Genomic DNA, 24,524 nt, shown 5'->3' on the forward strand with positions numbered 1-24,524 from the left:
CTCTCCACTTGGAGCAACAGCCCCCACTTCACATACGCAGGGGAAGGGTTTCCCACCAGCAGGACACAGCTGGCAAGGGTGGCCAGGTCCAGGCGGGCCCAGGAAACCAGAGCGGTCCTTCCTTGTGGAAAGCTGGAAGATCCACAACTACCCCCCAGCTGTGGCCCAGCCGCAAGAATCATCTAGATGCAGCCTAAGTGAGCAAGTCTGAGACCACACCCCGTGCCCGGTCACCCTCTGCAGCCGCGAGGAGGTCGGAGTGGGTCCTCAGCGGCCAGTGTGAGCTCTGAAGTGGAAGCAGCACTGTGCTGGCAGCTCCAGCCCCGGGCTGAGCTTTCCCACACCCTCGTCACTAGATCACCATGTGCACAATGTTGTATTTCACCTTCTCTATATACTACAGTGTGCTCACCACCAAAAACTCAGTTCTCACTCACCACGGACTTCCCCGGTGGCTCCGTGGTAAAGAATCTGCTTGCGATGCAGGGGACGTGAGTTCAATCCCCGAGTTGGGAAGATCCCCTGGAGAAGGGAATGGCAACCCACTCCAGTATTCTTGCCTGGAGAACCCCATGGACAGAGGAGCCTGGTGGGCTACAGTCCACGGGGTTGCAAGAATCATACCCGACTTAGCAACTAAGCCACTGCTGCTCATCACCACCACACAGTTGGCCGTCTTGACCCATTTCATCCTCCCCCCACCCCCGCCCCTCTGGTAACCACCACTCTCCTCCCTGCACCTCCGTATTTTGTTTGATTTGGTCTGTTCCCTTATTTTGTTTGTATTTTATATTCCATATATGTATGAAATCACACAGTGTTTGTCTTTCTCCATCTGACGTCTCACTTAGCACCATACTCTCCAGGTACCGCGGCAAGATTTCATTTTTTATGGCTGAGTAGTAATCCACATGTGTGCATATGTGCGTGTTTGTGTGTATACACACACAGACCACATCTTTTCTGTCCATTCATTCTTCTGTCGATGGACACTCAGGTTGTTTCCGTATCTCGACTACTGTAAATAATGCTGCAATGAACACAGGGGTGCACATATCTTTTCAAACGAGTATTTTCATATTCCTTGAATAAATACTCAGAAGTGGAGTTGCTGGATCATCCAGTATTCCAATTTTTACATTTCTGAGGAACCTGTATACCGTTTTCCATAGTGACTGCACCAATTTGCATTCCCTTCAACAGTGCATGAGGAGTCCCTTTCCTCTTTTCTATTGTCGTAAAAATACATGTAACATAAAATTTACCATTTTAACCAATTTCAGGTGAGCAGTTCGGCGACGTGAAGTTACATTCACACTGCTGTGCAAGCACCACCATGATCCATCTCGAGACTTTTTCATCATCGCAAACTAGTGATGTGAATTCTTAGTGTTTGCATGCTTTCTGTTACCCTCACCAGCTTCACTAGACCAGAGAGAATGGCTGGGAAAGCCCCTTTTGGTGGGGGGTGGTGTTGGGGAGAGAACTGCTGAGTCCCTTCCTGGAAGATGCACCTCCTTCTTTATTTTTGATTACACTGGGTCTTTGCTGCTGTGCACGGGCTTTCTCTGCGAGGAGCAGAAGCTACTGTCTGGCTGTGGTGTGTGGTTTTCTCACTGCGGTAGCCTCTCTTGTTGCAGAGCATGGGCTCTAGGTGTGCAGACTCCGTAGCTGCTGCACATGGGCTTGGGCGCCCTGAGGCTTGTGGGATCCTAGCTCCTGGACCAGGGATCCCACTCATGACCCTTACATTGGCAGGTAGGCTCTTAATCACTAGACCATCAGCAAAGTCCCTGAGCTGGACTTCTTAAAAGTTGATGGATTTTCACACAGAAAACAAATGGTTCCAGAGATCTTAAAACAGTGACTTGCATGTAACCGCTTGAGGTTTTAAGAATCCAGGAGGGAGCTCTTAATGAATGGAGTGTAAAATGCTTGCTGGCGAGAAGTGGTGACCACATTTGCTCGAGAAATTATGATGTTACATAACTCAGGGGTGCCTGGTTTCCGTTCTGTATGTAAAATGTCATCTTGCATTAATTCATTAACTAGACTCACTTTTCTTAAGAGCTTAATGAGCCCGCGAGCCAAATTACTAATATCAGAGTTGCCTGGGACCTGAGTTCCAAGTGCATAATCCATGGATAATGAAGTTTCCATTTGTTCTGGCTTTCCCTCAAGCTCATGCCCTCCTACTCCACCGTCAAACAGCTTGAACTCCTGTCCTGCATCTGTGGCTTCTGCTGCATTAATTCCAAGCAATCTGGTTACCACCAGGGACCACTGTGTGCTCAAAGCTTCCGGGGCTCTGGCTGCTGCGCGTGGCGGAGACGGCCGTGCCCCAGGTCTCTCATCACCTCAGTCACAGCTTTGTGTAGTTACCGTGACAGTTTTCCAGCAGACGGTAGATGTCCTGGGGAGGAGGAGGGCCTTTTTCTAATTCATACAGAGGCGCTGTCCGCACTGACAGAGGGACTAAAGCAGTGGACACTTGCGACTTGGAGTTCCTTTGCTTCTAAAACATTCCCTCCTCCAGATTCAAATTATATTTCCTCTTAGCATACAATTATTCACCTCTCAGACTGGGCTTCTCTAGTAGCTCAGACAGTAAAGAATCTGTCTGCAATGCGGGAGACCTGGGTTTGATCCCTGGGTCGGGAAGATCCCCTGGAGAAGGGAGTGGCTACCCACTCCAGAATGCTTGCTTGGTGAATTCCATGGAGAGAGGAGCTTCATGGGCTACAGTCCATGGGGTTGCAAAGAGTCGGGCACGACCAAGAGACTAACACTTTCACTACTTTCAGACTAGGCAAAGGTGAAATACGAGTTCACATCTTGCCAGGAAAACAGATATAATTATTCATGCCTGACTTGTAGGAGGGTAAATTGTTACAAACTAGGGCAGTGATGGGGTTAACAACATAGATCAAAATAACAAATGTACATTAACGATATATATCTAAACAGAGAAAGTACATATCATTTGACCCAGCCTTTCCACTCTTATGAATCTAACAACAGATATATTTACGCAAATGAGAAACAACTCTTTAATACAAGTATTCATGGAAGTATTGTTCACAATAGCAAATATATCTAGAAAGATATATCAAGAAAAGATCTAAATGTCCATCATTTATGGACTGGCTAAATAAATTATGGTGCATCCAGACAGTATCACACCTATTTAAGTATAAACTGATATGAAATAGTCTGAAAGATATCGTGCTAAGTTGTAGGGGGTGGGGGGGAAGTCCAGTAGAGAATGTTTTGAATATTTCTAGAAGGACACAGAACTAGTACAACTGGGAGAGAACTTTCCCAGTACTTTCCATTATTTACTCTTTTCTACTCTTTATTATTTATACTGTATTATCCAGTCAAAAAATAAGCATCTTGTCTCTTCTTCTGGCTCTGCCTAGGCTGAGGCGTGTAAAGGTTTTCCTTCCTTCTCTCCCTGTCGTGTGAGGGCTCCTGGGGTTCATGTTTCACTGTCACTCACTCACTCAAAATCCCTGAGTCCAGAGTTCCTGTTCTAGAAGGGACACTGCCCTGTTCAAATGGATGCCTCACCATTATCCTGAAAACTGCATTGCTTCTTAAAAAAATTATTTTTAAAGTTAATTTTCCTCTAGATTGAGTATTTTTAAAGGCCAAGTTTATTGAAGGATAACTGACACACAATAAAACTCGCCCTTTTAAAATGTACCGTTAGATGAGCTGTAAGGAAGATCCCCTGGAGGAGGCACAGCAACCCACTCCAGTATTCTTGCCTGGAGAATCCCATGACAGAGGGGTGTGGGGGGCTACTGTCCACAGGGTTGCAAAGAGTTGGATGCGACTGAAGCGACTTAGCACACACAGGCAACTAAATGCAACAGTTGCATAAACATCACCACAAGCAAGATATCAACCCTTTCCATCCCTCCCCTTGTTAGCAGCCGCTGGAAGCCCTTGGTCTGTTTTCTGTCCAAATAGACTTATCATTTCCAGAAAGTCAGGGAAGGGAATCCTTCGGTAAGTAGCCTGTTGTGCGTGGCTTCTTTCACACAGCGTAATGCCTCTGAGATGCGCCCAGGCTCCTCTGAGTACAGTGTTCCTTGTGTGGATACTCACAACTTGTTTATCCCTTCACCCAGTTAATGGAAGGAAGTGGTTGCTTCTAGTTTCTGGAGTGCAGATCTTTACGCTGACATATATTTTCTTCTTTAGGGAGTATAAGCCTTTGACTGTGTGGATCACAATAAACTGGAAAATTCTGAAAGAGATGGGAATACCAGACCACCTGACCTGCCTCTTGAGAAACCTGTATGCAGGTCAGGAAGCAACAGTTAGAACTCGACATTGAACAACAGACTGGCTCCAAATAGGAAAAGGAGTATGTCAAGGCTGTATATTGTCACCCTGCTTATTTAACTTATATGCAGAGTACATCATGAGAAACGCTGGGCTGGAAGAAGCACAAGCTGGAATCAAGATTGCCGGGAGAAATATCAATCACCTCAGATATGCAGATGACACCACCCTTATGACACAAAATGAAGAGGAACTAAAAAGCCCCTTGATGAAAGTGAAAGAGGAGAGTGAAAAAGTTGGCTTAAAGCTCAAAATTCAGAAAACTAAGATCATGGCATCCGGTCCCATCACTTCATGGGAAACAGATGGGGAAACAGTGGAAACTGTCAGACTTTATTTTTTGGGGCTCCAAAATCACTGCAGATGGTGATTGCAGCCATGAAATTAAAAGACGCTTACTCCTTGGAAGAAAAGTTATGACCAACCTAGATAGCATATTCAAAAGCAGAGACATTACTTTGCCAACAAATATCTGTCTAGTCAAGGCTATGGTTTTTCCAGTAGTCATGAATGGATGTGAGAGTTGGACTGTGATGAAGGCTGAGTGCCGAAGAATTGATGCTTTTGAACTGTGGTGCTGGAGAAGACTCTTGAGAGTCCCTTGGACTGCAAGGAGATCCAACCAGTCCATTCTAAAGGAGATCAGCCCTGGGTGTTCTTTGGAAGGAATGATGCTAAAGCTGAAACTCCAGTACTTTGGCCATCTCATGCGAAGAGTTGACTCACTGGAAAAGACTCTGATGCTGGGAGGGATTGGGGGCAGGAGGAGAAGGGGACGACAGAGGATGAGATGGCTGGATGGCATCACCGACTTGATGGACGTGAGTTTGAGTGAAGTCCAGGAGTTGGTGATGGACAGGAAGGCCTGGCGTGCTGCGATTCATGGGTCACAAAGAGTCGGACATGACTGAGCAACTGAACTGAACTGAGGCTGCTGGGTCATATGGAAGGTGTACGCTTAACTTTATTAGAAACTATCACACTGTTCAAGGTGGCTGTAGCACTAAGCCTTTCCCTAGTCGCTCTGCAACCTCATAGCACATAACATAGCTAGCCTTTTCAATTTCAGCCAGGTGCACAGGTGTGTAGTGGTACCTCACTGAGGTTTTGAGCTGCATTTCTCAGTGACTAATGATGTTGAGCATCTGTTCATGTGCTGATTTGCCATCTGTATATCTTCTTTGGTGAAACATCTATTTAAATCTCCTGCCCATTTCAAAACTGGCTTGTTTGACTACTTATTCAGTAGTAAGAGTCTGATAGACGTTCTGGGAGACAAATTCTTTTCCAGATGTGTCTCTCACAAATATTTTCTTCCAGACTGTGGCTTGGCTTTTCACCTACTTTACAGGATCTTTTTGAAGATAAGTGTTCAAAATTTTCTTATGAAATCCATTGTATTAATTATTTCTCTTGTGTTTTGTGCATTTTGTACTCTATCCAAGAAATCTTTGCCCAGAAGACGTTTTATAGCTTTAGCTCTTACATTTACATCTATGATCCATTGCAAATTAATTTTTGTTTATGGTACAAGGTGAAGTTTAATGTTCTTTTTTCCCCTCCCTTTGGATATCCTATTGTTCCAGGACCATTTGTTGAAAAGTCTATCCTTTTTTATTTAATTACCTTGGCACCTTTGTTGAAAATCAATTGGGCATACAAGGCTGGGTCTATTTCTAAATGATCTATTCTGTTTGATTGAGTTACATGCCAGTCCTTATGCCAGCAAGTGTGCTGAGAACTACAGCTTTATAGCAAGTCTCAAAATCGGGTAGTGTGAATCCTGTGTTTTCTTTTCTTCCAAATTGAATTTTTCTGATTATAAAAATATATTAAAATTAAAATTTAAAGTGATATAGAAATGCTCATGACAGACAACCTCTCCCTCTCCCTCTCTACTAGAAAAAGAAGTTCACAGTCTGGTGTAGACTAGGGGTTGGAAACTTTTCTGCCAAGAGTCAGACAGTGTGTCGTATAGGTTCAGCCACAACCACTCAACTCTGTCTCTGAAGTGGTGGTGGTTTAGTTGCTAAGTTGTGTCCAGTCCTTGCAACCCCATGGGCTGTAGTCTGCCAGGCTCCTCTGTTCTTGGTATTTTCCAGGCAAGAATACTGGGCTGGGTTCCCATTTCCTTCTCCAGGGGATCTTCCTGACCCAGGAATCGAACCTGGGTCTCCTGCATTGCAGGCAGATTCTTTACCAACTGAGCTACAAGGGAAGCCCTCTGTAGTGCAAAGCAGTTGCAAACAGTACATCAATGAATGAGTGTATTTCTGTTCTAAATCTGATTTACAATGACAGGCAGCTGGACCAACCACTGAGAAACTATCATTTCACAGATTTCTCCAAGCCATTATTTATATTCTCTTACTGTGAGAATTCGGAGAAGGCAATGGCACCCCACTCCAGTACTCTTGCCTGGAAAATCCCATGGACGGAGGAGCCTGGTAGGCTGCAGTCCATGGGGTCGTTAGAGTCGGACACGACTGAGCGACTTCACTTTCACTTTTCACTTTCATGCATTGGAGAAGGAAATGGCAACCCACTCCAGTGTTCTTGCCTGGAGAATCCCAGGGACGGGGGAGCCTGGTGGGCTGCCGTCTATGGTGTCACACAGAGTCGGACACGACTGAAGCGACTTAGCAGCAGCAGCATTGTGAGACTTATGGGTGTATTACATGTATGTATGTGACCAGGTATTAGATTTTAACACGAAAAAAATTTTTCAGGAATTTATCAACTTCAGCTAAATAATCCTTTAGGAGAAGAGATAATAGTTCTTAAAATTTCCAGTTAAGGCAGAGAAAACAATTATTACATTTTACAACTGATTTCATTCTAAGTGTTCTTTTAATTCAGCTTCAGAAAGATTGTACTTTTTGAGGTCTTTAATGTGTAAAAATGCCCGAGTATCTTTATTAAGCCTGAATAATCATGTTACTATATATAATTTTCGTATGTCAAAAGTTATTTAAAAAATCATATAGATATAGTTTCAAAAACTGTAGAGTCAAATAAAATAGAAGATTAGAAAGATAAAACCAGCCAAACAAAATACAGGCAGCAGATCAGATTCAGCCCCCTGGCCTTAGTTTGCTGACCCATTACGTAGAGATCCCTCAAAACTCTTCTTTGTGTATATACACACGTACTTTTCTTCAGGTTATACAGACATTTCTACAAATGGACATCTTTCCTCAGCTCCACACACATTTGTTAAGGAGCTATGTAGAATCCCACTACATACGTACTTCACAATTTATTTCACCAGTCCCTGACTTATGTACATTTTGGTTGTTTTTTGGGGGGAGGGCACTAATATAAACAATGCCACAGTAATATTCAGGCAGACCAACGAGCCTATGACAGCCATGAGGGGAGGGCTGGGTTTACTGGTCTACCTTCTATACTCACTGCCCCAGACAAAGGATAAATACATTAGTCTTTGGTCACTGATACAGCGATTTCTTAGGATGGACTCTGGATGCTGGTTGTTTCCCAGGCCATCTAGTCTCTGGGGCTGTCCTGAACACTCTCCTTTTCTCTGACCACACTGAGCCACCAAGCGTGGTCAACTGCTGCTATACAGGGCTTCTCCAGCCTCTGCTTCTGGTCTCCAACAGGTCCAGGACAGGAAGAGAAACCTCCTTGTGGTCTTACTAGCTTTAGCCTCTTTATCCTCTAATCTTTCTGCAATATCCTCATCCATTTGAACACGACCCAGCTCTGTAGCTGTGGCATTCTTGTAAAGTTCTTCAGGTCCAGGGCTCTGAATGGCTCATATCACCCTCCCCAGCCACACATTCAGATTCTGCAGCCTTCCCTGCCTCGGCTTCTTAGTACCAACCCTGGAGGGTGTTGGAGTGCTGCATGGCTATTTGCTCTGTGACCTGTCCCCCACTGAAATAGTACAAATAATACCAACAACCACCACCCATGTTTACTTTGAACTCAGAAACAGTAATAATAATGTTATCACCATCTTAATGATCACTGAAGCTCTCATTCTATCGGCAATGTCTTATGTGTTGACATATGAATTCTGATTTTGTAATCCTTAAGCCATCTGCAGTGAGTTGGACGATGTCCCTCCATCCAACTAGGAACCTCAGAATGTGACTTTCTTTGACATAATGATCTCCGAAGAAATAATTAAGGTAAAGACTTTGAGATGAATTAGGGTGAACTCTCAGAGTGTCCTTACGAGAGACAGAAAAGAAGAAGGCCCAGAAACAGACAAGGGAACAGTCACGCAGAGATGGAGGCAGAGGTTGCAGCCCCCAAGCAAAGGACACTAAAGCAGAGGAGAGGAGGGAGGCCTGACTCTCCTTAGAACCTCCACAAAGAACTAACCCTGCCAGTACCTGCATTTCAGACTTCCGGTCTCTAGAATTGTGAGAAAATAACTGTGCTATTGTTTTAGCCACTGAGGTAGTAGCAATTTGTTTTGGCAGCCCTGGGAACCGGATACACCATCCTATGAAGTCGACCACTTTACAGAGGAGGAAATGGAGGGACAGGGAGGTTAAGTCACTTGCCCAAATCCTCCAGACACTCTGTTAATGATAATAGTAATAATAATAACAACTAGCTGATGTTAGAGCTGATTAGAGAGGGAACCAGGAGGAACCCGGCCAGTCTGGCTCCAGAATCCTTGCTCTTCACGCATGACTTTCTTTCACGTTCACCTGTCCTTCACCATGAACAGGAGTTTCAGTGGGCAAAGGCTGGACTCTCCCGTTGGAGTCCTACTCAGGGCCAAACACAGCCATGGAAATACAGCAGGTATTCGGCAAGCACTTTTTTGTTTTGGCTGCATGGGCTCTTCGTTGTGGTGCGTGGCCTTCTCTTATTGCAGCACTCAGGCTTCCTTGCCCCATGGCATGTGGGATCTTAGTTCCCCGACTAGGGATTGAAACCACGACCCCTGCATTGGAAGGCCGGTTCTTAACCACTGGACCACCAGCAGAACTCCTGCAAGTACTTTTTGATATCTGTAAACTGCCTTTGAAACATGGGAATCCGCAACCTCTCCATTTACAGAAAGAGTCAAACACTGAATAAGGTGACCTTGACGAGGGCAACCTTGAAGCTGAGGCGAGTAGGCCCCCTACTGCTAATCTCCATCCCGTATGCACAATTTCACTTCATCCTTACAATAACCCTGCTTTACAGACAGGGAAACTGAAGCCCAGAGAGGTTAAGTAACTTACGGAAGGTCACAAAGCGAACACACGATACAACCAGTATTGGTGCCCAGGAGTCTGATGCCAGAAGCTGCCACATGGTCCCAGGCAGTTCTCTATGCCCTCCCCTCCCCCTTTCTGCTTCTCCTGTCCAGCTGTCACCCCACCTTATTGTTCTTACAACGGAGTCCTTTCTCCAGTAACTCCATTGACTCTGATCAATATATTCTCAAATGTCTTTGGTGAAATGCTAAGAGATATTTAATGAAAAAGGGTGCCTTGGTCAAAGAGGTATGAGAAAAAGTGGATTAGACAAATTAAGCCACTTTCTTTGTAGCTGTTCAGACTGCAAGCTCTGGAACCAAAGTGTCTAGATTCAATCCTTGGCTTCGCCACCTACTAGCTGTGTGACCTACAGCAAGTTACTCTACCTCTCTGTGCCTAAAAAGCCTCATCTGTGAAACAGGATAACAGCAGAACTCCCCCCATGGGGTTGTTTTATGGATAAAATGAGAACCTACATAAAAAAGAGTTTAGAACTTTGGTACACAGGAAATACTCAACAAAGCCTAGCTATTACTAATAGCTATCATTATAGGATTTTTCAGAGTCTTTATTAGGCAACTGTATATTGTGATCCTAAAGTCCATCCTAAAGGAAATCAGTCCTGAATATTCATTGCAAGGACTGATGCTGAAGCTGTAGCTCCAATACTTTGGCCACTTGATGCGAAGAACTGACTCATTTGAAAAGACCCTGATGCTGGGAAAGATTAAAGGCAGGAGGAGAAGGGCATGACAGAGGATGAGATGGTCGGATGGCATCACTGACTCAATGGACATGAATTTGAGTAAATTCTGGGAGTTGGCGATGGACAAGGAGGCCTGGCGTGCTGCAGTCCATGGGGTTGCAAAAAGTTGGACACGACTGAGTGGCTGAACTGAACTGAACTGATATACTGTGATGCTTCATGGGAGAATATGGCTATTTCATCAACCTGTTGCTTTTTGGACAGAACACACATACTAAGTTGCTTCAGTCGTGTTGGACTCTTTGCGACCCAACGGACTGTAGTCCATCAGGCTCCTCTGTCCATGGGATACTCTAGGACAGAATCCTGGAGTGGGTTGCCATGCCCTCCTCCATTGATTGAGGATTGAACTGGCGCCTCCTGAGGCTCCTGCACTGTAGGCAGATTCTTTACCGCTGAGCCACTGGGGAAGCCCTGGACAGAACATAAATTACATTCTAAATAAGCATATTCCCAATATTCTGGAAGTCATCTTTTCACAGATCATAGGGGTATCCCTGGCCTTCAGGTATGTTGTTGGAGGAAGCTCTGTGGCTGCAGCTGCAAACCTAAGAGGCAGAAGGTGAGAAGCCGCTGCCTAGCACCCCTCCCCCTCTGAGCAGCAGTGGCACGCGTCTCCCAGGCCACACCCAGCACCCCCATCACTGACTTAAGTCGGCCAAGCACCAGGAGCCCAGCCTGCATGGCAGCTCCTGCGAATTAGATAAGAGATTCCATCACTGGGAAGGTTGCCCCACACCCCGCCATCTTGGCACCGAACAAGACCAAGTAGGCAGGAGCTGCTCCTGTTTAAACATGCAAAGAGCCCAAGGCTGCCCTGGGTCTGTTCTCTGGAAGCTTGAGTTCATCGTGGTCCCTGCATAATCAGTTCCTCAGTGCTCCATCTGTCTGTTAAACCTTATCACCCAGGGAAATGCTGAGTGAGCACACTTGGAGCTTTGAGTGCAGAGAGCTTGCTGAATAATTTAGGGGAAAGGGTTGGTAACAGAAGATTACAAGTGGGGCTCCCCAGGGGGAGTGTTATTGACCATGAACACATACATGGCTTCTGGAATTTTAGAAAATCTTAACATGATGACTAGGGCCGCTGCACCCCAGAGGGAAGGGCTATTCGCTTTGCACACACTGGGTCTTGTGCTTCGATCCCAGCGCTGGCAGGACACAGAGTCCTCAAAGGGGAGCTTGGACACATCTGATCCCAAGCAGGACTCTGCCCAAAAGCCCCAGTCCTCATGCCCACATCCCATACCCACCATGGCTGCTGCCATCGTAGTAGCCATGTGACCTCCACCCTGCCCCCAATCTCTTTTCCCTGAGCTGTGGGGTGCGCCTTCTAAACCCTAAATTCATTAGCTCATGTTTATTTCACTCCTCTACTCAAAACCCCTTAGTGGCTTCCCACACACTCGGTTGTTGCTGTTCAGTCGCTCAGTCCTGTCTGACTCTGCGACCCCCTGGACTGCAGTGCTCCAGGCTTCCCCGTCCTTCACTATCTCCCAGAGTTTGCTCAAACTCATGCCTATTGAGCCAGTGATGCCGTCCAACCATCTCATCCTCTGTCGTCCCCTTCTCCTCCTGCCTTCAATCTTTCCCAGTATTAGGATCTTTTCCAGTGAGTCAGCTCTTCACATCAGGTGGCCAAAGTATTGGAACTTCAGCTTCAGCATCAGTCCTTCCAATGAATACTCAGGGTTGATTTTCTTTAGGATTGACTGGTTTGATCTCCTTGTTGTCCAAGCGACACTCAAGATAGTCGGTATAAGACCCCGAAGTCCTCAGCATGGCCTCCCAGTCCTAAATGATCTTGCCTCTGATATCACTCCGACATTCACTCCTGCCCCTTCTCTGCCTCCTTCTGCTGCAGACCCACTGGCCTCCTTGCTGTTTCTAGGACACACCAGGCACATGCCTGGTGCAGGGCCTCTGCTCTTGTACCATCTGCCCAGGACAGGCCTCCCTGGGCATCCTCATCATTTACACCAGATCCCACTCAAGTCTCTGTTCCTGGGTCAGTGTCATGGGGTGGCTTCCTGGGCCACTGGCATCCATTTCCACTCCTACCCTGCTTTATATGTCTCCATGGCACCCATGACCACCTGTCACTGTTCAGTGCATTTGTACCAAATCATCTCTCTCCTGCTGGAATGTAACTCTCTGTGGGCATACCTGGATTCCGCCCACTCATGGCTGCATCCGTGATGCCCAACACAGTGCTCTGTAAAGATGCGCTGGTGGAAACGAGCAGTGTCTCCAGCTCTGCGGCTCTGTCAGTCTCAGCGCACTGCACACCCGCCAGAAGCCCGACATCTTTCATGTGAGACTAAGCACCCTACGAGCCAAGTGCTTCGTGGCTATGAGCTCAGTTAGCTGCACAGATGAGAAAAATAAGTCTCAGAGAAGTAAGGTCACTTGCCCCAGACGACACAGCCAGGAAGAGACAGAGCTGAGACTGGAGCCCAGGTTTCCGACCACGCCTAGAGGACAAATGGGAAGGATGAAGTGAGCTCTGACCAGAGGCTGCCGGCCTGGGGAGGCTGGAGGCGGGCAGACTAGGCGTGGGCATCTGATGTGAGTGGCTGGGGAGGGATCATATTTGGTTTTCTCTGGTTGGTCCTAAAGCTGGAAATGGGGACAAAATTTAGGGAAGCTCTCAATTACTAATCAAATCTTGGATGCTTTGGGTTCACAGTTACAGGAGTTAATGATTGGCTCCCTGGGGTGATGTTAGAGGTGGGGGGTCAGAGTTCTGCTTTGACACGTGGTCTAGCCAATGTCCATCTGTATATTCTGTTTCCTGCAGACTATCCCAATCATACCCCCAGGTTTGGCCCAAATCCCACTTCTGCCTGTGTCCCCATGACATCCTGGTCAGGTTATTGCTCATTCTCCTCATTTGTAAAGTAGGAGCGGTAAACACCCAGCATGCAGCGTCTCTATGGGGCTTAGAGCTGACACAGGTGACGTCCCCACCCTGCAGCGGTGAGTCTAAGGTCATCGGGTACCTAGCTGCTCACGCAGGGAAGTGAGGTGTAGTGTGAATGAGGACAGGTCCAACCGATGAACCACAAATGGCATGCATGATGGTCAGCTGACATTTGGGAGTCTGGTGGACAGGCTCAGGGCTCTAGTTCAGCTACAGACCTCATGAGTGATGCTGAGCAATTTCCTGCACCTTTCGAAGCCTCATCTGTAATGTCAGGATTAAAAACCTGCCTGCCTCAGCAGAGTTGACAGGAACATTAAAGACTGTTGTTTTCAATTTAAGCCAAGTGAACTGACTGTGAGCTGGCTGCTGTGACTTCCTCTTGTCTGTGCAAAGACACTGATCCCTTCACACCTGAGCTGACTGGCAGAGAAGAAGAAGCGGGAGAAGAGCCAGGATTTTAGGGAGAGGGAAATTGAGGCCTTCCAAAGCTTGTATAAGAGTTAAGGAAGGACGCCTGGTTGAGGCCATGTTCATTTATCACTTATGGAGCCCAGATTGATGGTCAGGCCCTGGGCTCAGAGCTGGGGATTCCAGTACCCAAATGGCAGAGACCTGACCCTGGGGATGCTCACATGGGAGAGGCCCTGGGCCCCTGCTTCTCTCCAGGCTCTCCCTGGACCCCTACTTCTCTCCAGGCTCCCCCAGGATCACCTCTACCAACCTTCAGCCACATCCTCTGAAGCAGGGGAGCTTCCAGGAGCTGTCTTGGCCACTGTAAACCAAGGATACTCCAACATCCCCCTGGACTTTGTCCTGTTTTTCAAAAAACATCCCATGCGGCTGCTGCGCCTTTATGGATCTCTATTCCGAGCACATCTCCTGTCCCAATTTAGATGCGGACTGAAAAAGTTTAATTTAAAGGGCAGACTGGCAAATGACTGAATCAAAAGAGAACCACGAAAACCCCACTGAACAATTACCATGGCAACGCGAGTTTCTAAAATTAACCGAAAGGAGGGTGATGGGAAAATCCTTGCTTCCAGCCTGCCCAGCGTCAGCTGGACCACAGCAGGAGGCATCCTGGCTTCGAGCCAGAAGGACATCAGAGACGGGATCCATCTGCCAGGAGGGAACTAGGGCTTTGAGATCATTGAGAGCCAGGAGACAAGCACATTAAGATTACATTCAAGATGGGAGAGAGGAAAAAAAGAAGAGAAAGTTTTAAGACTGGAGAAAGAATGAGGGGCCATCTCCCCGAGAATTGTAGTGGTTCTTATTCCAAGAGGGCCCAGGGGTTCTTGTCCTTTCCACCTCTCACATTTGAGCAGAGGGGACAGGAAGTGTCCCTAAGAGGCCCTGCATTTTCAACAGCCAACTGTTACCCATAGCTTCTAATGGACAAGCTAATCACCATGAGGAGGGTGGCTTGGTGTGAAGGAAAGCCCCCTCCAGGATCCAATGCTCTTAGAAGCCTGACAAAAGCTGCTGTGCAAGCTCAGAGCTGGTTCTTTGTCTTTGATGAGGAAGGACAATAGTGATAAACCAGTGATTGAGGTGGTGGTAAATGGCCTCTTTGCTAAGCAGCAGGCCCAGGCTGTAACACACAACTGGCTAGAGGGTAAGGAACTTAATTGGCTATTTAAGCCAGAAAAGGGCTTTTGTGAAAATAGAAATTCAGATTACTACCAAAACTCGGTAATGAGGGTAATTGGGAGTTAGGGCCCCCAGTGGCCCTTTTAGAACTCTGCTCAATCGTGCCATGGCTTTAACAAATGTCAACAGAAGAGGGCAGTGAGTGGGGAACTGCGGTTCCATGCAGACCACGAAAAGCAAAAGCCAATGGGAGCTCGCAGGCAACAGGCATGCAACATTGGGATCAATGTTCTAATCATTCTAACCATCGAAGGGGCCCCTCTCTCTTGTGTACAAGTAGCTTTAGCCAACCCAGGCTCCTGCATATGACATCCTGGGCTGCTCCGGGAGGCAATGTGCTTAAAATGGATATAAGTGCCTCCTGGAATTTGCTGAATAAGGAAGGCTGCACAGAATTACTATTTATATTGCTTGCTTTATCTATTTACCTGGAGTGGTTGGTGGAAGCTGCAAAACTAAATGCTTAGCAGACATTCTTTGAACTCGACGGTCAGTTGGTTTCTGGTCTGGTAATAAGGCTTGGCGCGCAGCAATACAATGGTTTATTGAGCCTGCAGTGTCAGCGGCCAGAGCGGAATACTGCTAACTCCAGTGGGAAGCTCTGATCAGTTTCTGAGTGCCGGAGGAATGTAAACAAATAGCATTGCTGGGAAAAGCTAACCCTAAAACCCAGGGAGAGGACAATTCTATCTCAGGCACGCCATCATCATTGCAGATAAAGTCTCATTAGTGTGGGGCTGAGAAAACAAATACTATTAAATATCAATTACAGCCCCACAAGGGCATCCCCAGCTACCCTGAGGGGAGTCCCAGCATCAGCTCTGTCTTTGCCATTTGTTCCATTCACGGGCAACTCGTGTCCAAGGGCAGGTCTTGCTAATTCTGCTTCCAAATCATGGGAATAACTGGCATCATCTGTGGCATGGAGTACCACAAGAACTTCCTAGCTGGCCTCCCAGTTTCTACCCTGCCTCCTCTCCATTTTCCTCTCCAATCCATTTTCCACACAGCACCCAGAAGGCTCTTTTTAGGAACTAAATAAGATGGCTGCTCACTGAAGTAAAAAACCCAACCTTCTAACAATGGCCCAGAGAAGCCTCTTTGATCTGGCCCTCAACTCTTCCACAACCTGATCTTGAGTTATTTATCGGGCTCTAGCTCAGGGGTCAATGAAGTCTGATCCACAGCCTGCTTTTTTAATTTTATAAATAAAGCTTTATTGGTACATAAATGTTCATTTATATACTGTACACATCTGCTTTTGTGCCACAAGCCTGAAGTACACAACTCTGACAAGCTTCAAAACCTAAAATATTAACTGTCTGGCCACACAAGTCTAAGTTTGAATCCTTGAGCAGATCAATATTGCAATAGTCAAGGAGCTAAGAGAAATACCAGCTGCTGTTAACCAGCACACAGTCTTTTGAGGAAGTTACTATAATATCCCATATGTGGCAATCATGACATGACGATTGTATCCATTACAGACAGTGAATGACAAAATCAAGAACTAAAAAGGAAGAAACCAAGCACACCCCTCCCCAGCTGGGCCTTCACCAGCTCTTGCTTTGCATTGTCCATCAGTCAATCCAGTTCAGTTCAGTCGCTCAGTTGTGTTCGACTCTTTTCGACCCCATGAATCGCAGCACGCCAGGCCTCCCTGTCCATCACCAACTCCTGGAGTTCACTCAGACTCACGCCTATCGAGTCAGTGATGCCATCCAGCCATCTCATCCTCTGTCGTCCCCTTCTCCTCCTGCCCCCAATCCCTCCCAGCATCAGAGTCTTTTCCAATGAGTCAACTCTTCACATGAGGTGGCCAAAGTACTGGAGTTTCAGCTTAAGCTTCAGTCCTTCCAAAATAGTAGTGAGCAGATGAAATGGTCCTACAGGAAATGGTAAGCTTGGCCTCAATCTTGGATATGAAAAGTCTTGAATGGTTATAAATCTGTCTGCTGTCTGCCACCTCTACATTCCTGGGTGGTCAGGTAGCTTTCCCTGACCATGCAATCCTGTCTTCTAAGAGATGGTTGGATGGCACGTATCTATGCTTCCTGAGACAAAGGCTGGCTGGAGGTTTTAACGTTCTCTAAGACAAGGTGCTGGAGGCTTCATGCCAAAACCTGATGGTTTCCTAGGCAGTGGGTCTCTGAACTTGGCTCTTCCATAATAAATGAGTAACTTACAAGGTCTGAGGCAGTGGAGGATTCCGTTACCTGCCTGAATCTTTAAAGAGGAAATAATCACCACGTATCCCTAGGGTCATTTTAGAATCCATGTATCCTTGTCAAACGCTCTCCTGACACCAAAGACAAGGCTGGAGAGCTCAGGCAAGCATTTTAAAACATTAATGGAGCTGTGTTAAAACAAGCAAGGGGAGATATCAAAGCTTCTGTCACTGACAGAGAGCCCAAGCTGGCCTCCTTAGAAAGAGGAATAAGAGGGCCCATAAGGATTGATGTGGCATAAAAATGAATCCTGTGATGGGCCGATGGCCAAAGGCACCTGCTTATTCATTAATCGTTTACAGAACATTGGGCCTGCCTGAGTGCCAGGAGATTCTGGGCACAGCTATAGGGTGGGAGATATTGGGTAATGAACAGGAACCCTTGGGTCCTCAGCACTACCATGCCTGCGTAGATTTTTTTAACATTTATTTTTTTAAATAAGCAATAGATGCATGGTTCCAAACTCAACCATACATCTTCTCGCTCAGACAGTAAAGAATCTTCCTGCAATGCAGGAGACCTGGATTTGATCCCTGGGTTGGAAAGATCTCCTGGAGAAGAGAATGGTAACCCACTCCAATATTCTTGCCTGGAAAATTCCATGGACAGGAGCCTGGTGGGCTACAGTCCATGAAGTCACAAAGAGTCAGACACAACTGAACAACTAATGCTTACACTCCAAACTGAACAGGTAAGAAAGAATTTGTAGGGACTCCCCTCAGTCCAGTGGCTAAGACTCCATGCTCCCAAGGCAGGGGGCTGCAGTTCAATCCCAGTCAGGGAACTAGACCCTACATGCCACAACCAAAATGTCTCACATGCTGCAACTAAGATGTGGCGCAGCCAAATAAATATTTTTTAAAAAGGGAGGATTTGTAAGAGAAAAGTCAGTGTTTCCCCTGTCTCCAAGCCGCCGCATTCCCCTCCCCAGACATAACCACACTAAGTGTTGTGTGTGTGTGTGTGTGTGTATCAATGTGTGTGTACGTGTGTGCAGACTTCCAGAAATAGTTCAGGCATACATTAGCAAATATCTATTATTTTGAACACTATGGCAATTAAAATTTTTTTCACTTAATGAACCATATCACACATAATTTTTTAAAAGCCAAGTACCATTTTGCCTATTCAGTAAATACCTGTATAGCACTGACTATGTTTTCAAGAAAATTTTTAATTTTGAGATCAGTTTAGATTTATAGGGGAGTTACAAAAACAGTAGAGTGCCCGTATATCCCACATTCAGTTTTCCCTAATGTGAACACCTTTACTGACCACAGGATGACTGTCACAACTAAGAATTGACCTTGGAACAATTCTATTAACTAAATGACAGGATTTATTCAGATCTTCCCAGATTTCCCCACTAATGTCCTTTTGCTATCCTAGCATCCAGCCCAGAATCCCACACTACATTGGACTCTGTGAACCTGTGACACTTTCTCAGTCTTTCTTTATCTTTCACAACCCTGACACTTTTGAAGAGGCCTCGTAGTTACATCCATTATTAGGAAGAATATCACAGAAGTAATGGCCCTTCTCAGTGTGTTTTATCCGGGGATGCCTGCTCTGTATTGACTAAGTCTATCAAGCATGGCCATCTGATTAATGTAAGGTGCTAGCCACAGAGACTCTACGTTATTAAGTTACTACTTTTTCCTTTTGTAGTTAATTAGTATCTGGATGAGATCCTTTGAAACTATGCAAATATCCTATTTCTGCTTAAATGTCCACCCATTAATTTTAGCATTCCTCCTGGATTTTGCCTGCAGCAAGTTATTACTGTGTTATCCTGATGGTGATTTTCTCTTTCTCTCCTTCCTTCTACATTCATTAATTGGAATTTTTCTAGAAGGAAGGTTGCCCCTTCCTTTCATTTATTTATTTACTTGATTATTTATTTACATCAGATGGACTCGTGAATATTCATTTCACTCTCTGAACTTGAATCCAATTCTATTATTATTTAATTTGTTCAAGTTGTTTCAACTTTGGTCACAGGAAGTTCTTTGGGGTTGGCCCCTGGAACCTTCCAAAACACCTCTATGATTCTGTCTGACAACGTGTTTACTTTCTGGCAGGGGATGCTTTGGGTCATCTTCTGTTTCCCAGTCTGGGGCCTGGAATCAACTTTTGACAATTTTTTAATGAATAGATGCTATTTGTAATGTGCTATTTGCACAGATGTGCCATTATTTGATGGGCATTTGGACCTACTTCCAATCTTTTCCTCTTATAATCTTTTAGAATGAAAAATCCTTATGGATGGGTCACTTGACACTTCAGTAACTGTCACAATAAAACCTAAAATTTGTATGAAGACTTATGAGGCCCTCTCTGTGCAGCCCCAAAACATTCTCTGACCCCAGGTCTCTTTGCTCCTTTCCCCTCACCCAGGGTGTTGGGCCATCTTTAAGACAGGGCCTCTGATTCCTGCCTCCTGGGGTTCTCACTCTTGTGTGATCTCTGCTAATGAATAGACTATGGCAGAAACAGTGAGCTGTCACTTCCAATGAAAAGTGAAAGGAAAAGTCGCTTAGTCATGTCTGACTCTTTGCAACCCCATGGACTATACAGTCCATGGAATTCTCCAGGCCATAATACTGGAGTGGGTGGCTGTTCTCTTCTCCAGGGGATCTTCCCAACTCACGGATTGAACCCAGGACTCCCACTTTGCAGCCAGATTCTTCACCAGCTGAGCCACCAGGGAAATCCAAGAATACTGGAGTGGGTAGCCTATTCCTTCTCCAGGGGATCCTTCCCCTGGGGAATTGAACTGGGGTCTCCTGCATTGCAGGTGGATTCTTTACCAACTGAGCTATCAGGAAGCCCTGTCACTTCCAATATTAGGCTGTAAAAAGACTGTGGCGTCTGTTCTGCCTTAGATGAGCTCTCTCTCTTTCCTAAGAGGGCCATGATGGGAGCCACTCTATGGAGAAGTCCACATGTGACAGAGCTGAGGGACACCTCTAGCCACTAGCCCACCAGTGAGGAGCCGAGGCCCTCATCCCAGCAGCCCACGGGGACCCAAACTCTGATGATAGCTACGTGAGTGAGGTTCACAGCAGATCCTTCCCCAGGCGAGCCTTCAGATGAGACCTCAGTTCAACCAACAGCATATTTGCAACTTCAGGAGCCGCCTGAGCCAGACCTACTCATGCACAAAGGGCGAAATCAAATCATGTTTTAGAAGAGCTCAGAGTGGAGAGCAGTCTTTCTAGTTACAAGGCTCTACAGGTAGATGTTTCAGAAGTCCTTTCTTCCTAAAGCTGCTGCTCTTTTGGCTGCTATGTCCTTCCCAGTAAGACTTCTTGTACACATCTTGGCTGGTTTTCAAGACTCAGATGGCCTCTGAGCCATTTTCTCCCTGACTTCTCCCCCAGGCTCTCCAACTTTAAATAACTTTTCTCAGTTTCGGCCTCCACCTGCAAATTCACCGGATCCATGCCACAGCACTGCTCACCCCCTCCCTTGTTGCAGACTTACAGATACAACTACTTTCCCGTACAGACAACCCTAAATTTCTTGAGGGCTGGATTCCTGTCTCAGTCATGTTTATAACTTGTCACTCTCTCGTAAGTGCTAAATTCAGCCTTACACACATATATTAGGTTCTCTATAATATCTGTTGAACCAGTAAGTAATAATAAGCCTCAAATTATGGGTTTAGACTCAACTGGCAGTCACAGTGCTTACCACACACAGTTATTAGCCATTATAAGCATTATTATCACCATGCAATATTTCATGAATGAATGTTCCCTTTTCTAAAAAGGATTTAATTTTCTGGACTCCCTATGATCTTCCTCTTTAATCTCAGAATCTCCAAGTTTAGAAGAAATAAGAAATAGCTTCTGACCAATAGCTTCTTCTGGTGATGATTCCATCTAGAGCAACAAGGGGACACTGGTGTTAATACCAACATTGAACCTTCAAGGAAGACTCAGGGAGCAGAAATTTCCAGGCAGGAGCATCAATCAGATTCATGTCAATTAATATTCTACTCCTCATTTCTGAGGGTTTTGCTGGCCACCTATCATTCCCAGCAAAACTCCTCTTACCACAGCATCTCTGTCCAACTGCACTAATTGAACACACAAATGAGGGAGATAAAGGAAGACTCGGCTAATAGCATTTTTTTATTGGCTTCAGAGGAGGAAACCTCATAATCAGTCATGATTGCAAACTCCTCTTGTGGTCTCAACAGCACAGACTTGTGTGTGTGTTAGTAGCTTAGTTGTATCCGACTCTTTGCAACCCCATGGACTATAACCCACCAGGCTCCTCTGCCCATGGGGATTCTCCAGGCAAGCATATTAGAGAGGGTTGCCATATCCTCAGACTTAGACGCTGGTGCTATTCTGAAGCATCTTGTTGGATGGTAAACAAGCTCTTAACTATTTTCTGCTCTGTGAACACTTTAAGGAGATAAGAGATACCACAAACCTTCCTGCATCCTTTGGTTTAGAAGACCCGTCAACAGAAGCTTAAGCTAAAGATACTATCTGTGGCGTTTCCACCATCATGGGTTCTCCTGTGGTTAAAAGATGCAGTATAAACATTTACTCTTTCAATGTGGACACCATTGGTGATCAAAACTATGACAGGGCTGGCCCTGGGAAGCCCCTGACTGCCCGACTCCTTGGAAACCACATTTCAAGAAGCAGACAGAAGGAAACAGAGGCACTGAAGGAAAGGGGAATTGAGGTTTCATCCTCTTTGGAGGGATGCGCTTCAAGCTTCCCTGGGCTTTCCACGCTGATGACAGTCACTGTGGGGTGAACCCACTGATGGCAGGATTCTTAGGCTGCACCATGCCCGAGGAGACCAAGAAGGGACTGGAATTTTGTTACCTAATTCTAAACCCTTAGGATTTGCCAAAATTAAAAGTGAGGCAAATCCAAATTGAAGGGAATACTGATCACGAGTCCCATCTGATTGTGGAAAACAGAAATCTTAGCCAGAGAAGTTTGGTCACTTATTAATGAAGAGGAGGAAGGATCCGGGAGCCTGGGGGAAAGACAGAGCTGTGCATTAGGGCTGGGGGTGCATAAGGACAGGCAGCAGGAGCCTGTGGCCCTTAGCTTCTCAAGACTTCTGCACAGCAAGCACTGACATAATGGCCCAAACAGGCTGCCTGGCAGGGGATGGGAAGTCCGGCAGTGAAACAACACTTGAAACTCTGTAAATGAAGAACCAGAGAAAAACTGAAAACCATTAACAAAGAAACTCCAATGACAACAAGAAAATTAAAAAATTACGGGAGAAGAAGAGGAACCCCATGAGTTCAGCTCCACTCTGTATCCTGGGCAGGCACAGGGGCAGCAGGAGGAGGAGAGAGCCTGGACCAGTTGGGCCACTGGCCGGCTGGCTCTCCAGCTCAGGAAAACTGGTGGACTTCATGCCTCAGTTTCCTCATTCCTTGACACTGTGCCTGACTCAGCACAGAGACTTGGCTCAGGCTTGACGCACGGCTACACCACACTTATGCTGGAGAGGCACCCGGATGTTCTGCCCAGAGCCTCTGATTTCCCTCCAACACGCACTTCTGTCTCACTTCAGCAGGTTCACCCACAAACGCATTCAGCCCCCAAATTGCTTTAGCTACAGAATGAGGAAATTGCTTCAGTTGGTGAAAGGTTCTCCTCCTGGTGCTGCTAATGGCAGTCTGGTAGGTGCGTCTGTGATGGAATTTTTTTTTAAACCGAAGCTGTCCAGTTTAATGAGAATTGAAAAAGGGCCGTGGAAGCAGCATCCATGGGGGCCATCCCAGCCCCTCTGGTGAGCTGTAACTGCCTTCAGAAATCATATTCTCCCAGACAGAAACCACTGACCTTAAAGAGAGGGTTTCAGAAACCAAAACCGAGTCTTGGCTAAGAGGGCACAGCTGACAGAAAGAGGCCAAAGGTGGAGAGGTCTTTGGGGGGTTATGTATTCAGAAATGGAACCTCAGAGAAAGTGCTCTGTGTTAAATAACCACAAGACCCTGTAATGATTACGGTTATACCCAATCTACTCTTCTTCAATCCTTTGCTCTGGAGATTCAAGTTCTTCACAGCCATCCAAATACCATCTTATTAGAAGCCAGGGGAAATTTTTCCAAGATTTCCAATACTCAGACTCTGACATTTATCAACACGGGCAAAACTAGAGGCTGTCCATGGACATTAAAAAGGGGTTGAGATGATAATACGTAGCATATTAAAAAGCAGAGCCATTACTTTGCCAACAAAGGTCTGTCTGGTCAAGGCTATGGTTTTTCCAGTAGTCATGTATGGATGTGAGAGTTGGACTATAAAGCAAGCTGAGCACCGAAGAATTGATGCTTTTGAACTGTTGTGTTGGAGAAGACTCTTGAGAGTCCCTTGGACTGCAAGGAGATCCAACCAGTCCATCCTAAAGGAGATCAGTCCTAAATATTCATTGGAAGGACTGATGTTGAAGCTGAAACTCCAATACTTTGGCCACCTGATGCAAAGAGCTGACTCATTTGAAAAGACCCTGATCCTGGGAAAGACTGAAGGCAGGAGGAAAAGTCCAGTGTAGACAATGGACTCTGCATGCTGACAGACCCAGGTTTGAATCCTGGCTGTATTAATGACTAGTTTTGAGATTCTGGCAAGTTACTTAAACTCCTGAGCCTCAGTTTTCCCCATCTGCAGAATGTAATTATGACATATGTAGCACAGAGACAGGTGAATAGTCCGAGGACTCAACAAGTATCTATTGCTGCTACTGCTGGTACCACCATCACCACACCTCAGCTGTGTTATCCTTCATGAGGAGGCAGAGGGCTTGTCTTACTGACTTAGATACCCCCAGAGTGTCTATCTGTAGTAGAGGGTGGCCTCAGAAAAACAAGAGAGATGAATAAACTCTACATGCAGCCTAAAGTAAGGACTAAAGAATTTCTTTTCATTTTCTGACTGAACAGGTTAGTAGGCTACTGTTGTTTTAGCCATCCAGTTGTGTCCAGCTCTTTGCGACTCCATGGACTATAGCCCACCAGGCTCCTTGGTCCATAGGACTTCCTAGGCAAGAATACTGCAGTGAGTTGCCATTTCCTCCTCCAGGGCATCTTTCCAACCCAGGGATTGAACCTGTGTCTTTTGCATTGGGAGGCAGATTCTTTACCACTGAGTCACCTGGGAAGCAGCTGGGTAAGAGTTGGGTTCAAATCTCTGCCACTTATGTGGCAGGGAGAGGGACCCTGGGCAAGCTCTTTAAGTCTCAGGCCTCAGTGGCTTGGAGGACGGGAGAGAATAATGTGTGTTGAGTGCCCAGAGCACTGATGAGCCTTCAGTAACAGCTCGACCCAGGAGATGAGGTTACTATATTCTTGTTATAACCAGTAGGTTTTATAT

The 24,524-nt window shown here is 46.0% G+C and overlaps 1 protein-coding gene across 2 annotated transcripts in view; it reads right to left on the reverse strand.

The window, feature by feature from the left end:
- Window positions 1–24,524, reverse strand: part of LDLRAD3 (low density lipoprotein receptor class A domain containing 3) — a 273,477-nt gene that overhangs the window by 6,482 nt on the left and 242,471 nt on the right. The window lies entirely within an intron of this gene.

Source organism: Bos indicus x Bos taurus, chromosome 15, assembly GCF_003369695.1.
Source record: "Bos indicus x Bos taurus breed Angus x Brahman F1 hybrid chromosome 15, Bos_hybrid_MaternalHap_v2.0, whole genome shotgun sequence".
Lineage (NCBI taxonomy): Eukaryota > Metazoa > Chordata > Mammalia > Artiodactyla > Bovidae > Bos > Bos indicus x Bos taurus.